The following is a 16,229-nucleotide window of genomic DNA, read 5'->3' on the forward strand; positions in this document are numbered from 1 at the left end:
TTGGCTTTGGCCATTGTTTCCTCCTTGGGACACTTCCCTTGAGAGGGAGACACTGGGCAGCAGCCTTGAGTGTCAGTGAGAATTGTCTCAATGAACAACAGAAGAGATAAGCAAACTTTCTTTCATTCCATGGTAGTACTTATTTTGCACTGGAAAAGTACATGTAATTCAAACTACTATAATTCCCATTCTTATGCCAAATGTAATCCTGGAGGAGACTGTTGCTGGCATGAGGTTTTACTGCTTCAAAGCCAGTAGCTTGGTTTTTCCATCTGGGCTAGGCATAGATTTTGTAAGCTTTCCCCGCACCACCCCCCGACCCCGCCTCTGCGAGTTACTTATTCTCTGGTAAATTCCGGTGCTGGGCTACTGTAGGATATATGCAAGGCTTTGGCCCAAGAGCTGGAAATGTACTATGGCCCTTGTTTAAAAATGTTTAGCTACTGGAAGTACAACTAGTTCTACTGAGGTTTGTGTTGGCCACCTCAGGTTTGTGGATTCAGTTCAGAGTTTTGATTTAGCTCTACAAGGTTTTATGGCTTGGCTACCTGAGTGACTGGCTCTCACACTATTCCTTCCTCCAAACTGGGAAGATGTGTTGGAGTATTTGGCTAAAGAGTAACACATTTTCCTCTGGAACAGTCATAAGGGTGGCTCAAGTGTCCTTGGAGGGTGTTCGTGTTTGGAATTCCCCTGTCTGGTCTAACACTTCTCCAGTGGTTGCCTTTTCCTGATGGGGAGGTGTTTAAGTACTCTGTCTTATGTAGTATCTGTTGCACTGAATTAATTTATGTAGATTTTCTCAAAGTTTGGAGCCTGTATTGGGTCCCTGTTGCTACAGCAACAAATTACACAAACAGTGCAAATTTATTTTCTGGTGTTCTCGTGTTCAAATCAAAAGACATCTAAGAGGCTAAAAGCTGGATGTCAGCAGTCCTGTTTTTTTCTGGAGGCTTCAGGAGAGAATCTGTTCCTTACCACTTTCACGTCTCGAGTACCCTAGCATTCCCTGGATATAGCGCTTTAAACTCTGCCTTCAGGGTCGCGATGGCTTTTCCTCTGTGGGTGTGCTTAGTGCTCAGTCGTGTCTGACTCTTCACGACCCCATGGACTGTAGCCCAGCAAGCTCCTCTATCGATGGGATTCTCCAGGCAAGAATACTGGAGTGGGTTGACATTCCCTTCTCCAGGGGATCTTCCTGACCAAGGGATTGAATCCAGGTCTCCTTCATTGCAGGTGGATTCTTTACTGTCTGAGCCATCAGGGAAGCCTTTTCCTCTACTGTAGACAAATTCTTTCTTTCAATTACAAGGGCTCTGCTTACATTTAGGGCCCACCAGTAATCCAGAATAACATCCAAATCTCACATCCTTAGTCACATCATTTTTGCCATATAAGGCTCTAGGGGATTGGACATGGACATTTTGATGGAGGTGGGGGTGGGTGGGGGAGGGGCTCATTATTCAGCCTACCACAGATCCTGATGGATCTGAACTTGAATCCTGTCTCTAACAATGTTAAGCTTTCTAAAGCTTAGATTGCTCATGTCTAAATGTTGATAATAACGCTTATCTCTTACTAGGTTGATGTTTAGATTTTGATGAGTAAAGTAAGTATGGTAGGTATCAGGGACCCCATAGGCTTCCAGTAATTTTTTTTTCTTGTCTCCTCTTATAGTATCTGAAAAATTAACGATTTCAGTTGAAGGAAAGTGACTCAGCTTTATAAATACTGTAGTATCCATACAAAATACTAAAATTAATTCTGCTGAAGTGATTATCATGCAGACAAAATACTGGTTAATATCTAGTTAGGTGTCCAAGTCAGCTTGAAACTGTAATAGAACCCAAGAGAGAATGTGTTATTATGTTGAGAGATGTACATATTGTAATATGAATGAAATTAGAAGCTCTCCAACTTAAATACCACATTGAGGATTTTCCCCTTTTAATATCTACTCTGATTTGTCTCAACAGATCAGCCTACTTTGTGTTCAGGGGACAAGGAGTGAGAGATATATCATTGAAGTGTATCATTCTTCAAATGCTAATATGGTCTTTATTTAGGTATGGGATACATTAAAGCAATGATAGTTTGTTTAATGAGTATTAATTGAGCATCTCTGATAAGGTCAGACAGTGGTCAAGATGTTGATAATGTAAAGCTGAAAAGCCATGATTTCTACCTTTAAATGGTTTATAATCTAATGGGAAGACAGAAATAAAGAAATAATTTCCATAGATTAGAATAAGAATTGTAATGGGTACAATGGAAGCACAGGGGAAGAAGCACATGGAGGACAGAGATTCTTGAGCTGACTCTTTGTTTGTTTACTTTTATTTGCATTTAGTTTTTGCAGCATTTATTTCTGGGCCATAAGTTTTTGTTTCCTCAGTTTCTTCTGGGGTATCTTTTTCTTCTGGGAAGATATCTTCTGTGAAGCCTCCTCTTCTGGTTTAGGAAAAATCTGTTCTTTTTCAGGAAGGATCATCTCCATGTGGCAGGGAGAGCTCATGTATGGGTTGATCCGACGATGAGCTCTGTAAGTCCTGCCCTGCATCTTAGGGGATTTGTTCACCTGGATGTGCTCAATGACTAGAGAATCTACATCTAAGCCCTTAAGTTCATCATTACTCTGCATTTTTGAGCACGTGTAGTAAAAATTCAGCTCTCTTGCTGGGCCACTGACCCTGTGTCCAGCCCCACTGTGTGGCCTGTGCAAAGCTACCAACTCCACCGTTGTAATGACGGAATGGCACACGTTGCTTCTTTAAGGTGACATCCTTCAGATACTTGGTGGCTTTTCAGATTGCATATTCTTAATGGCCTGGGCAGTTTCACAAGTATTCTTAAAGTGAACATGAAGATTTGAACCTCTTGATTTGCATGATTTTGTGGAATTTTCTGGGTCAAGTGAATACTGTACCATTTTTAGAGGTCACCTCAGGCTGCTTACTAGAAAAGCTTGAACCAACTCTTGAGGAAGGGAAAGGCTATTTTCCAGGTGAATATGGGGATAGATTAATCTAGGCAAAGGAAGCTGTATCTGAAGGTGTATGAAGGACCATAATATTACATGCTCACAAAACCATCACTAGCTTAATGTGGTAGCAGCAGAAAGGTGTAGAAATTTATTTTAATAAACAAACATCTCTGACATTGAATTCAAGGGAGAATTCAGGTTCATTTTGTGTGGGTAACCCTGGATAACATGTATTCATTTATTCAACAAATATTCCTTGGGCAGTTACTATATATTCTGGGCATACAAAGTTTAGAGGAGTATATTCTTCTTGTTATTTAGTCAGTAAGTCCTGAAGGTCTAATATAAGAGCTATGATCAACGTGTTCAGACTAGAAATTTGAAGAATTTGCAGTTAAATGCAAGTGGATATTTCTTATGCTGAACCTTTATGAAAGTTGAGAGTCATGAAAACTGGAGTTATAATAGAACTTAAAGCCAGTAGTGGCCAGTAAAGGCAGTAGTGGCGATTGACTCTTCACCAAAGATTTGCATTCCCTTTTCAGAGTGAGGAGTAATTACTGGGCAGTGGCTTCTTGGAAGGGCTGCATTCCCAATTCGTCTTACACTTCAGTGGGGACATGTGACTATCTCTCACTAATGGAATCTGGCACACACAGCTTGTTGGCTGAGGTGGTTAAGAAGTAGATACCTTTTCCATCTTCTGTTTCCTCCCTCATCTCTGGCTGGATTACAGAAAAAAAAAAAATAATCCTCTGTGTTTCCCAGGTTGGTGATAGTGGAGGCACAAGACAGGACTTGGGTTTGTGGTATGGAGGAACTTCCTTATTACATCATTGTAGAGGGAAGAGTCGAGTTTCAGAGGCCAAGTCAAGCTGGTAGACATGTTACCTGGAAAAGGATTTAAGAGAACAATCAAGCTGAGGATAGTGTGGTCATAAACAGAGACGGTTTTGGGAAGGGCCATCTAAAAGCTCAAAGTGAGCCTGTGAAGGTCAAGAAGACCCTTGTGTGATAAACATCACAAGACTGAGAGTTCGCCTGAATTCAGTGATAGGCTTGAGGGACTGTATGTATCTTTATGGGGAGCTTGTTTCCTGAAGGAATCACAGTAAATGAGACAGTAACAATGGAAAATAATTTATCCTTCTCTTTATGTCCTTCTTCAGTTTTATCTTTTCCAACCTAAGCAAACCCTCCTTTCCCTTGTTTTTCTTGTAGAGTTTATAAAATTATTTTTAGTTTCTTCTGGATTCATTTTAAGTGTGTAGAATTAAATATAGTACTTCTTGTGTAGTGAGTTTACTGCAGAGGTCAGTGAGATAGTTATTCTAATATCTGAATGTTATACATTTGATGGTAGTGTTAGGAGGCTGAGCTTTGAAATGAAATAGTTTGGATTTGACTTCCCAGTTAGACTTAAAAATTTGGTGCTTTTGGGTAAAATACTTTCAGCCTCAGTTTTTGCTTTTATAAAACAAAAAAAATAATGCTGTGTCATATGACTATTGCCATGTTAACAGCTCAAAACTTAATGACTAAAGCAATAACCACATGTTATTTCTCAAGAGACTGTGGTAGGGTTGGCCGAACTTGGCTGAACTCTCTTATATATATCTGAACTCAGTGGGTTGACTGATCTAGGATGACTTTAGCTGTGATGACATAAATGGTCTCTTATCTTCCAGCAAGTGAGTCCACACTTACTCATAGGGTGACTAGCAGGGTTCCAAGACAGGCAGCGTGGAAGCACACAGGGTCTTGTGCGACATGGAGTCAGAACTGGTGTGATGTTGCTTTGGTTGCATTCTTAGGCCAAAGAAAATCCAGCTGAAATTCAGAAAATGAAGATTCTACCACTTGATGGGGCAGCAGGGGGAGGGGAAAGGAAAGAAGAGGTACAAAGTCACATAGCAATGCATGTGGATGGAGGGGAGCCAATGAAGCCAATGATGCAACCAGTCTCCCACAGATCCCTTCCTCCAAGAGATTTAATTGAGATTTATATGGAAATGACAACCCACTCCAGTATTCTTGCTTGGGAATCCTATAGACAGAGGAGTGTGGCAGGCTACAGTCCATGGGGTTGCAAAAAAGTAGGATACAACTTAGTAATTAAGCAACAAACTCTGTCTCTATAAACTACCTAGCACCCAGTAGACAATCAATCAATTTTAGATTTTTTCCCTTTCATTCCTCTCCTTTACTTCTTTTCTCTTAATGAAGTCTGAAAAATTATTAGTTTTCTTAGCTGCTACATTTTTATTCTTGGACTTGAAATAAATCCTCAACTAATTTTTTTCTGGCATGAATCTGTCTCTCTCACCTTCTATATTTATTTAACATCGTATATTTTCTGATCCTCAATTTAAGGTTTAAAACTTACCCTTGCTGTTGTTCAGTTGCTAAATCGTGTCTGACTCTTTGCGACACCATGAACTGCAGCATGCCAGGCTTCCCTGTCCTTCACTGTCTCCCAGAGTTTGCTCAAACTCATGTCCATTGAGTCAGTGATGCCATCCAACCATCTCATCCTCTGTCACCCCCTTCTCCTCTTGCTCTCAATTTTTCCCAGTATCAGGGTCTTTTCCAGTGAGTTGACTCTTCGCATCAGGTGGCAAAAGTATTGGAGTTTAGCTTCAACATCAGTTCTTCCAATGTGTATTCAGGGTTGATTTCCTTTAGGATTGACTGGTTTGATCTCCTTGGGACTCTCGGGAGTCTTCTTCAGCATCATATTGGAGAAGGAAATGGCAACCGAATCCAGTATTCTTGCCTGAAAAATTCCATGGGCAGAGGAGCCTGGTGGGCTACAGTCCATGGGGTTGCAAAGAGTTGGACATGACTTAGTGACTAAACTGTGACAGCAACAATGGTCCATATACTGTGCAAGGTGTTGTACATAATAGTGTGGTGACCCACTCAGGAGACAGACTTCCTGGGATTGAATCCCAGTTTTGCCACTCAGTAGCTCTTTGACCTTTGGCAAGTCACTTCACCTATTCTTTGTAAAGTGGGAATAATAAGAGGATATTGTATCATATGATTATTGTGAGAAAAAAATGATTGAATATTTCTGAAGCCTTTAGCATGGTGCTCCCACATAGGAAACTCTGTATGAGTAATTGTTAAATAAAAATGAGTGAATAAAGAAATCTATTCTTTCACCTTCAGGTTTTCACAGTTAGCGTGTAATCTCAAACGTACAGTTCCAACATTGTTAAACGATTTAGCACTTTCCCCCTGAATACATAGGCTTCCCTCATAGCTCAGTTGGTAAAGAATCTGCCTGCAAAAAAAAAAAAAAAAAAAGACTCTGCCTGCAATGCAGGAGACCCGGGTTTGATTCCTGGGTTGGGAAGATCCCTTGGAGAAGGAAATGGCAACCCACTCCAGTATTCTTGCCTGGAGAATCCCATGGGTAGAGGAGCCCGGCAGGCTACAGTCCATGGGGTCGAAAAAGTCGGACATGACTTAGCAACTAAACTACCACCAGCACCCTGAATACATAGGAAAATTATAATATAAATAGTTATTAAATAAATGAATGAGTGAATAAAAATCCTTAACTTCAAGATATTGTAGCAGTACACTGTTGAATGGATGTAGCCACCAGATATTGTTGATTGAGTCAAAGCTCTTCTCCCTGAGCCCTATGTACCTTTTGAATTCCTCTCAACACAGTATTGCAACAACTTTTACAAATGATTCCACGCAAATACCCAAGGAGCAAACTGTTTTTCCTGCCTAGTCTTCTGGGTTGCTCCTTCTTTTATGGGAGAATGCTATCCATACTGTTTCATAGCTGAAAAAATTTTTCTTTTTACTTAGCAGTCAATTATTAACATATTCCTATGTTATTAAATATTCTTCCACAACATCATTTTTGATGGTTGCATACACCTTTGTTGTATAAAAGTAACATAATTTAATTAGCAATCTCTATTTTAGGACACTTGTTTTTAGTTTTTTAATATTATATGCTGTGCTGTGCTTAGTCACTCAGTTATATCCTACTCTTTGTGACCTCATGGAATGTAGTCCACCAGGCTCCTCTGTCCATAGGGATTCTCCAGGAAAGAATACTGGAATGGGTTGCCATGCCCTCATCCAGGGTATCTTCCCAACCCAGGGATTGAACCCAGATCTCCTGCATTGTAGGAGGATTCTTTACCTTCTGAGCCAATAGGGAAGCCCTTTTTGATATTATAAACACTGCCATTTGAACATTTTTATGGATAAAATTTTGTGTACAATCATGATTATTTTATTAGAATGGATTACAAAAAGTAGATTTGTTGAGTAAAAAGATGAATCATTTTTAGCTTCTTAATAAATTTGTCACACTCCCTCCCCCCAAATATTATTGTTGTTTATATCTTACTGTCATCTGTTCTAGGCATTAATATTAAATTTTTTTAGCAACTTTGGTAGGTACAATGTTTTCTAGTTCCTATAATTTGCATTTTATTTGACTAATAGTGTGGTTTAACTTTTAAAACATAAATATGGCCCTTTTAATTTTCTCTTTTGGGAATTTTCTACTTATTTCGCTTGTCTGCTTTTCCATTATGGTAATCATTTTTTTCTTATTATTTGTACATGCTTTATATTTTAATGTCAGTAACTCCTAGTCTCTCATTTATATTACCAAATTTTGAATTGTATGTAGCCAAATCTAGCTACCACTTGGAAAAATTGTCTTTGGTGTTGTCTTCCAGTAATTTTGTATACTTAAGTAGTTAAACCTCCTAAAATTGATTTTTGTGTGTATTATTGAATCCAGGACCTCACTGGATTGATTTCTATTCCCATCCTTCCACATTCATGCCAGTGAGAGCAGTCATGCTCAGGGCAGGAGCCTGAATTGGAAATAGCATTGTTCGTCTAGTCAAGGCTATGGTTTTTCCAGTAGTCATGTATGGATGTGAGAGTTGGACTCTGAAGAAAGCTGAGCGTCAAAGAACTGATGCTTTTGAACTGTGGTGTTGGAGAAGACTCTTGAGAGTCCCTTGGATTGCAAGGAGATCCAACCAGTCCATCCTAAATGAGATCAGTCCTGGGTGTTCATTGGAAGGACTGACGCTAAAGCTGAAACTCCAATACTTTGGCCACCTGATGCAAAGAGTTGACTCATTGGAAAAGACTCTGATGCTGGGGGGGATTGGGGGCAGGAGGAGAAGGGGACGACAGAAGATGAGATGGCTGGATGGCATCACTGACTTGATGGACGTGAGTTTGAGTGAACTCCAGGAGTTGGTGATGGACAGGGAGGCCTGGCGTGCTGCAATTCATGGGGTCGCAAAGAGTTGGACACGACTGAGCGACTGAACTGAACTGAACTGAACTAGTGAAGCATCTACAGCATATATATCAGTGAAGCCAGAGGAACGTTCTGATAGACTTTGTGTTTGCTTTGATCTCATCTTATTTTCTTCTGCGTTCTCATCATCATTGTTTTTTGCAGCTGAAATAACCACTTCCTTCCGTTTTCTCTGAAGTTCACTTTAGTAAGCTCAGTGCTGCTACAAACTGACTAAATCGAGTTTAAAAAATCTAGCTGAGTGCACAAGCATTCCTTCCTATTATAATGGCCTTAATATTTTTTATTATTTTAGCTCAACAATATTTTTTTTTGCTTATTAATACTAGTTTATGGGAAATAGTCAATTACCCAGAATACAGGATCAAAACTAAAATCTGTTTTCAAAATGTGAACTTTTGACACTTGGAGGATTTCATTCCAAACTCTCAATTATATAATTACAAAGAAATCCATGTTTCAGGAAAACATACTGAATCTTAACATAAAATTCATGTCACTTATCACAAAGTTAGATAGTCAAGAAAGGACAAACAACCAGTGTTCAAGCTATTTAGTCAATTAGTTCCCTATGAGTACAAAATATCTAGGAATCACTGAAGGGGACATTAAACAGTAGCGGTATTTACAAATTGAAACTACATGAGACATTGAGAAGAAGCTTTTGTTAGTAAACAATGCAATAGATACTTTTACAAACCGCCCCTCAAAAATGATGCATCTGTGAACAGTATGATAAAGGTCATAGTGTTGAAGACTTAAATTCAAGGTTGGTAGAGTTGAAGACCAAATTCAAGGTCGAGTACTGATAGACTTTAAAGCAAGGCTGTTGTGATGAAAACTCTAAATTCAAGGACAGATTGTCTAAGAAAGGACAAATAACCGGGTATTTCTGCTTCATTTTAAATCCTTATTCAAAACAATTTCCTCCCACTTATATGTTTTTATAAGTATAAAATTTTTAAACAAAGAAATGTCTGTTTCTTAGTAGAGAACTATTTTCCCATTGACTTCAAGAAGAGAAAAAAAAAAATTCCCATTTCCTCCTCTACTTCAAAAACACAAATCCAATTCCTAAAGTAGTGTTGCTTAGAATCCAAGGCCTGGCTCAATATTTCATGCTAGTTTTATTGCTATAAGCTGAGAACAATTTATTTACATTATTGAGAATTCACCCCGGGTCTTCCATCAGCAGTGGAAGTGTTAGCGTTAATTGCTCAGTCATGTCCGACTCTTTGCGACCCCATGGACTGTAGCCCACCAGGCTCCTCTGTCCATGGAATTCTCCAGGCAAGAATACTGAAGTGGGTAGCCCTTCCCTTCTCCAGAGGATATTCCCAATCCAGGGATTAAACCCAGGTCACCTGCATTGCAGGCGGATTTTTTACCATCTGAACCACCAGTGAAGTCAATTTGCTTAAAAAAAAAAAAAAAAAGAGTGAGAACAATGATGTCTTCAAATGATAACATCAAAGACTTTTGTCTGTCTCTCCTTCTGGTCATCTTCATAAAATTCATCCTTATCTGCTGATTCTTATCATCATCTTCCTTCTCCCCCTCTTCTTCCTCTTCCATCTCTTCATATTCATCAGAACCCATTTCCAATTGAGCTATACATACCCTAAATGTCAGACATGCCATATGTAATCGGGGAATGACAACATTAAAGATCTTGTTCTTTCAAGTAAAGAAAATGGAAGGTATAATATCCCTTCATATAGCCTGATGTTGTAGAGAATGTGGTACAGCTTGTGTATTCATATACCTGGCCTGGACTGATGATTGGAAATCACCAACTACTCCAGGTCCCTGAACTTCTTCCACATCACCTTCAGCATTTGTTGTTTTCCAGTAGCAATGATCTAACTGACAGGCCTTCTCAGGAAGTGAGTTTTTTGACATTTCAATCCTGATTTGGTACATGAAGAAATAATGGGGTGGATGTAAAGAACTAAATTCTGGCAGAGACAATGTGGAAACTGAAACTGTAATATCCCAGTTATTGCTACACACGCTGGGCCATGAACATACCTGAAAATTTGGTCTCTGATGATAGGGAAGCCCTCTCCGCAGTACAACATTGTTGACATAAGAAGTAAACCAGTCAGTAAAAGTCGCACTTAAACATGTCAATAGCAACTGGATTCTGAGCCATTTGGTCTGGATATTAGCAGAAGATTTCATTTTTGTTTTGGCCCTCTGCAGTTTCCATTGCTATATGTACTGACTGAAACCAGTATATATGCAAAAGTTAAAGGGAGACAGTATTTCAGTCCCTATCTCTGGTAAAAGCCTCCAGAAGCTGTATCAAAGTCTAAAAATCCTCAGAATTATAGTGATTAGACAGCACTGTGCTTCCCAACAAACCAAGAACAACTGACTTCTGCCCATTGTGGATGATGAGAATCAGGAAGCTTGCAGCTTATCTGAGCTTCCACAGCATCTATTGCTTGCTTGCTAAGTTGCTTAATCGTGTTTGACTCTTTGCAACCCATGGACTATGGCCTGCCAGGCTCCTCTGTCCATGGAGCTTCTCCAGGCAAGAATATTGGAGTAGGTTGCCGTGCCCTCCAGGGGATCTTCCCAACCCAGGGATTGAACCAGAGCATCTATATCTTCCTTTTTGATTACCTGCTCTCTTTTAGAGTGTAAACCATCTGAGGACATCTGGGTTCAAATATTTCTTGAGACCATCCCAGGCCTTTTTAATAGCATCATTATGGTCATTATACCTTCCTACATCAAAGCAAGTATCAATGAAGAGGAATTGCCAACACTGACTCTTCTATGTTTTGTCCTCCTCAGATATCAGCCACTATTTTTTGCAGTGTCTTTTCCACAGCAGATCATGACTTGATAGCTAACTAAGACTTTGACTGATGTTGGAACAGTTGATTAGGTCCCTGTAGTCCAAGAAGGATAAAATGAAGAACACGGGATCATCGGCAGGCAGTGATACCAGGATCAGGGACACCAGCTCAGTCTCCATGCCTGCCATCTTGCCTGGCCTCCGCCCAGCCCTGGCCCATTCCCACTGCCCCCACTGCCTCAACAGCATTTGTAAGCTGTGCATTCTATCCATGAAATGGATATAAGATGGAGGTTCTTATCATTAGCTCCAAAGTCCTAGAAATCTTTTTGTCTCTGAAGAGGCAGCACATAAGTGAATACTCTTGTGAGTACCCACATGAATCAGTAAGCAGTTGTGATATGATAGAATCTGCCACTGATTCCTGATTTAAATTTATGTAAGGGAAAGGAACTAACATTTATTGGGAACCAGATACATACATGTATTTACATAATTAAGTCCAGACTACAGTTTTCCTGAGGTTACTTATCAGCACTCTGATTTTCAGAAGAAGAAATTGAAGCTAGGGGATTAATCAATTTGTCTAAAGTCATATAGCTGGTATAAGGTGAAACTGACATCTTAAAACATTTAGGCCACTCAGGATCATGACTGCATTTATCATATTAACAGTCCACTAATTAACTCGTGGCTTAAGAATATACCTTAAATGCCAAGATCAAGTAGCAAATCGATGTGGTACTCTGGACAAGCCTGTGTAATCTGTATCTGTAGCCTGTGTAATCTGTATCTGTAGCCTGTGTAATCTGTATCTATTAGTCTGTATAATCTAGACCCAAAGTGGGAGCATAGTTTCTGTGGTACCTTGCTCTGTGCCTAGTTCAGTGATGGTTAGTTAGGCTCAGGAATCTGACTGCTCCAGTACTTCTTTCTTATGTAGTCTCAGAATTTCTGATAAAAAAGACATTAATACTTACTAGCCACAGATCTGATGGACATGAATTTGAGCAAACTCTGGGAGATAGTGAAGGACAGGGAAGCCTGGAGTGCTGCAGTCTGTGGAGTCACAAAGAGATGGACACGACTTAGTGCATGAACACACACATGGCCACAGATTTGTAGTCCTAGAACCACTGACTTCAGTAGATCATCTAAATAATCTCACTTTTAATTTTTAACACTTTTAATTTTTCCTAGCCTAACAGGAAAAAAGTTTACCTTACCAAAATTCACTGCAAGACATATTTCTTGAACAAGACGGTAATGAGGCAATGTCTGGTTCCTGTTAAAAATCATAAATAAATGAATCATAACCCAAACAAAAGTATAGACTTCATCATAAACATAATTACTGCCCAAGGCATTGTCAGTAGAACATGCTTTGAGAAACATGAAAGGAGACCTTTCTTTACACCTTATTTTAGTTTAGTTGTCACTTGAATCCTTCCTGACAGTTTAGAATCTGACCTTTTTAAAGTGGCTAGAGAAGGAGAGATACATTACTCACAGTTTGAAAGAGCTGCCAAATGTATCCAAAGTTCACACCAGGAAGGGACCAATGTGCTGTTTGTTTTGTTCATAGTCACATAGTTTTGTTTCCATAGAAGTTTGAATTTCATGCTCAAGATTAAAAGTAGTAAAGTGCCAGTAACAGTCACTGTTTCTGGGAAAGCTATGTAAAATTTCAAATCTAAACCTTGTTTCCCTTGACCTGTTTTCCCTTCCTGTGGAAACTAGCTTTTGTTTTGAAATCTGACATAGTAATAGATTGTTGTGAAGGAAAACAGGAGAAAACAAATCTTGTTTTAAAATATTGCTGATATGCATGAGTATAACATGTTTATTATTTTTAAGCCAAGCTTTTTGTTTTACTTGTTTAGAAAAACAAACTCTATGCCACAGTGCATAAGAGTGTTATGGAGCCATGCAAGGGTGGTCGGTTATTTTGGTGGGGAAGGGAGGGTGGTGGGTGGAGGATAAGAATTTCATGCAAAAGACCTACATAAAGTAGCATAAAATGAAACTTATCAGTAAGAGTCTGAGAGGCAGCTTGACATACTAGAAAAAAATCCTGGATGCAGAGTCAGGAGATCTGTGTAAATTCGAAGTGGCTGTGTTGGGTTTAACTTTGAAATATTCTGTGAGAGGAAGTAGACTTGGGAGAGGAAGGAAGAGGTACTTCCGGAGCTTCAGAGTGGAACCATGAACGCTAAACAGAAAGGATAGCTCTGGACAAGCCTGTGTAATGTCCTGACTGAGGAAAGACTATTACTCGGGGAGAAGTGGGTGTGTGGATGAACCTGGGAACTCTGTCTGGTTTTGGTGAGGAGTATGCTTGATTATGTGCAACCTAATTTCTGCCTGGAATCATCCTTGCTTATCTCTTTAAAGACTATGAGGCCAGTCAGGGATCTATACTCTGCTGGTAAACGTGACTAGAATAAGAGACTCAGGTGAAATCACCTGGGAAATAAATGTAGGTAAAGAAAAGGGGAAAAAAATCCAAGATCATTCCAAAGTTCAGAGATTGAGTAGAAACAAAGGGGTTTAAGAGTGGAATAAAAAAATCCAGTGGGGTAAGAAGAAAATTAGGGAAGTAGGTGACACTAAGGACAAGAGAGGAGAGTGTTTCAGGAAGTAGGTGTTGATCAATAAAGCTAAGTGTTGCTAAAAGTCCCAGTAGGATGGAGGCACAGATGCGTCCATTGGATGCAGCAACATCAGCTTATTCATGACCTCGATGAGAAAGTGGAAAAGTTAGAAGCTTGATTGAAGTGGTTGAGATGAGATTGGGAGGTAAGAAAGTGGAGACCGGAGATTACTCAATAGTCATTCTTTTGAAGTTTTTGCTGTAAAGGGAAGGAAAAAAAATGTGATGAATATTAAAGGGTATTTTGGATTGGGAGGGTGAGTTTTAAGATCAGATGAACTGGACATGGAACAACAGACTTGTTCCAAATAGGAAAAGGAGTACGTCAAGGCTGTATACTGTCACCCTGCTTATTTAACTTCTTTGCAGAGTACATCATGAGAAACGCTGGGCTGGAAGAAGCACAAGCTGGAATCAAGATTGCTGGGAGAAATATCAATAACCTCAGATATGCAGGTGACACCACCCTTATGGCAGAAAGTGAAGAGGAACTCAAAAGCCTCTTGATGAAAGTGAAAGAGGAGAGTAAAAAAGTTGGCTTAAAGCTCAACATTCAGCAAACAAGGATCATGGCATCTGGTCCCATCACTTCATGGGAAATAGATGGGGAAACAGTGGAAACAGTGTCAGACTTTATGTTTTGGGGCTCCAAAATCACTGCAGATGGTGATTGCAGCCATGAAGTTAAAAGACCTTACTCCTTGGAAGGAAAGTTATGACCAACCTAGATAGCACATTCAAAAGCAGAGACATTGCTTTGCCAACAAAGGTCCGTCTAGTCAAGGCTATAGTTTTTCCAGTGGTCATGTATGGATGTGAAAGTTGGACTGTGAAGAAAGCTGAGTGCCAAAGAATTGATGCTTTTGAACTGTGGTGTTGGAGAAGACTCTTGAAAATCCCTTGGACTGCAGGGAGATCCAACCAGTCCATCCTAAATGAGATCAGTCCTGGGTGTTCTTTGGAAAGACTGATGCTGAAGCTGAAGCTCCAATACTTTGGCCATGTCATGGGAAGAGTTGATTCATTGGAAAAGACCCTGATGCTGGGAGGGATTGGGGGCAGGAGGAGAAGGGGACGACAGAGGATGAGATGGCTGGATGGCATCACCGACTCAATGGACGTGAGTCTGAGTGAACTCCGGGAGTTGGTGATGGACAGGGAGGCTTGGCGTGCTGCAATTAATGGGGTCGCAAAGAGTAGGACACGACTGAGCGACTAAACTGACTGATGGACCGAAACTAGATCAAATGAGACTGATTCAGAAGAATGGGAGAAATGGGTGATGTAGCAGAAAGAAGGCATAACTGCAAGATAATGATACAACAAGGTTCAGAACATCCCAGTGGAGCAGGCAGTCTTGTTTAGAACAGACACATCGACCTTAGTAAGGCAGGAAAGAATGTGGAAAGACTCGATACAGAAGGAAACAGACTAACAGAAAGACAAAGGAACTCCATTTAAGTTGCTTCTAATTTCTCAGGAAAATTATGAGATAGGGTGAAGGGTTAAGGTGATGTTTGAAGAGAGAGAAAGAAGTACAAAATAGTTGCCTATGTGAGTTGGAAAGCAATGTACTGGGGAAATGTAAATAGAGTTAGGGTTAGGAAGTGTTAGGTATCCATATGTGACTGAGTCATGAATTTATTGTGGGAGTAATTAGGGATATCACATGGTTTTCTTTCTTTTCTTAATATTTATTTATTGGAATTGGGTCTTTGTTGTGGCATGTGGAATCTTTCGTTGCAGTGCACAAACTCTACTTGTGGCCCTTGGGCTCAGTAGTTGCGATGTGTGGGCTCCAGAGCGCATGGGCTGAGTTGCTCCGAGGCAGGTGTGACCTTCGTTCCCCGACCAGGGATCCAACCCGTGTCTCCTGCATTGCAAGGCAGATTCTTAACCATTGAACCACCAGGGAAGTCCCGAAATGGCTTTCTTTATCAAACTTTAGTTACTAGAATATGGCCGGAGGTGGGTTTAAGGAGATTTGGTGATGTTCCAGGCAAGTAGGAAGGAGGAAGAGAAGGGGAGAATACAAAAAGGAATTTGTATGTGAGTGATTTTTCTGGGCATGGAGGATAGTGAGGACATCATGAGTGATGAACTGAGAATAAAGTCATTGGTAAATGGGGGAGTGATCAGAACACTGATATATGTGCTCTCTCTGGAGGTGGAAGTGAGTGAATTGTAGTCCAATGGTATGGGCTTCAAAGGAGCTGGATGTTTTGAAGAAGGAGAGGCCAATGGAAGCTTTGAAAGTGGCACTGAGAGCTAAGAGGACATCAGCCAGGATCTGAAATTCACAGGCTGTGAAGGAAAAAGTAAATGTTGCTTGTGTCCTTAGGAAGAATAACATTTCAGTTAGAGAAAGAAGGTGAAGGAACCATTCAGAGGAAGGGAAGACAGACTGGGGGTTCCATATCGTCCTGTGAAGAGGAGGGTACAGAAGGATGGAAGGGGTGGA

At 40.2% G+C, this 16,229-nt stretch overlaps 1 long non-coding RNA gene and 1 pseudogene across 1 annotated transcript; both read right to left on the reverse strand.

The window, feature by feature from the left end:
- Nucleotides 1-2,315: 2,315 nt before the first annotated feature.
- LOC109570807 (uncharacterized) lies at nucleotides 2,316-12,822 on the reverse strand. The gene is made up of 5 exons (XR_011560913.1): nucleotides 12,626-12,822; nucleotides 12,342-12,400; nucleotides 12,096-12,174; nucleotides 4,691-4,813; nucleotides 2,316-3,874 (listed from the first exon to the last, which is right to left on the reverse strand). It is a non-coding gene; the product is annotated as an uncharacterized lncRNA (long non-coding RNA).
- Nucleotides 9,763-10,801, reverse strand: LOC109570202 (F-box only protein 3 pseudogene; annotated as a pseudogene).
- Nucleotides 12,823-16,229: the final 3,407 nt, after the last annotated feature.

Source organism: Bos indicus, chromosome 16 (assembly GCF_029378745.1).
Source record: "Bos indicus isolate NIAB-ARS_2022 breed Sahiwal x Tharparkar chromosome 16, NIAB-ARS_B.indTharparkar_mat_pri_1.0, whole genome shotgun sequence".
Classification (NCBI taxonomy): domain Eukaryota; kingdom Metazoa; phylum Chordata; class Mammalia; order Artiodactyla; family Bovidae; genus Bos; species Bos indicus.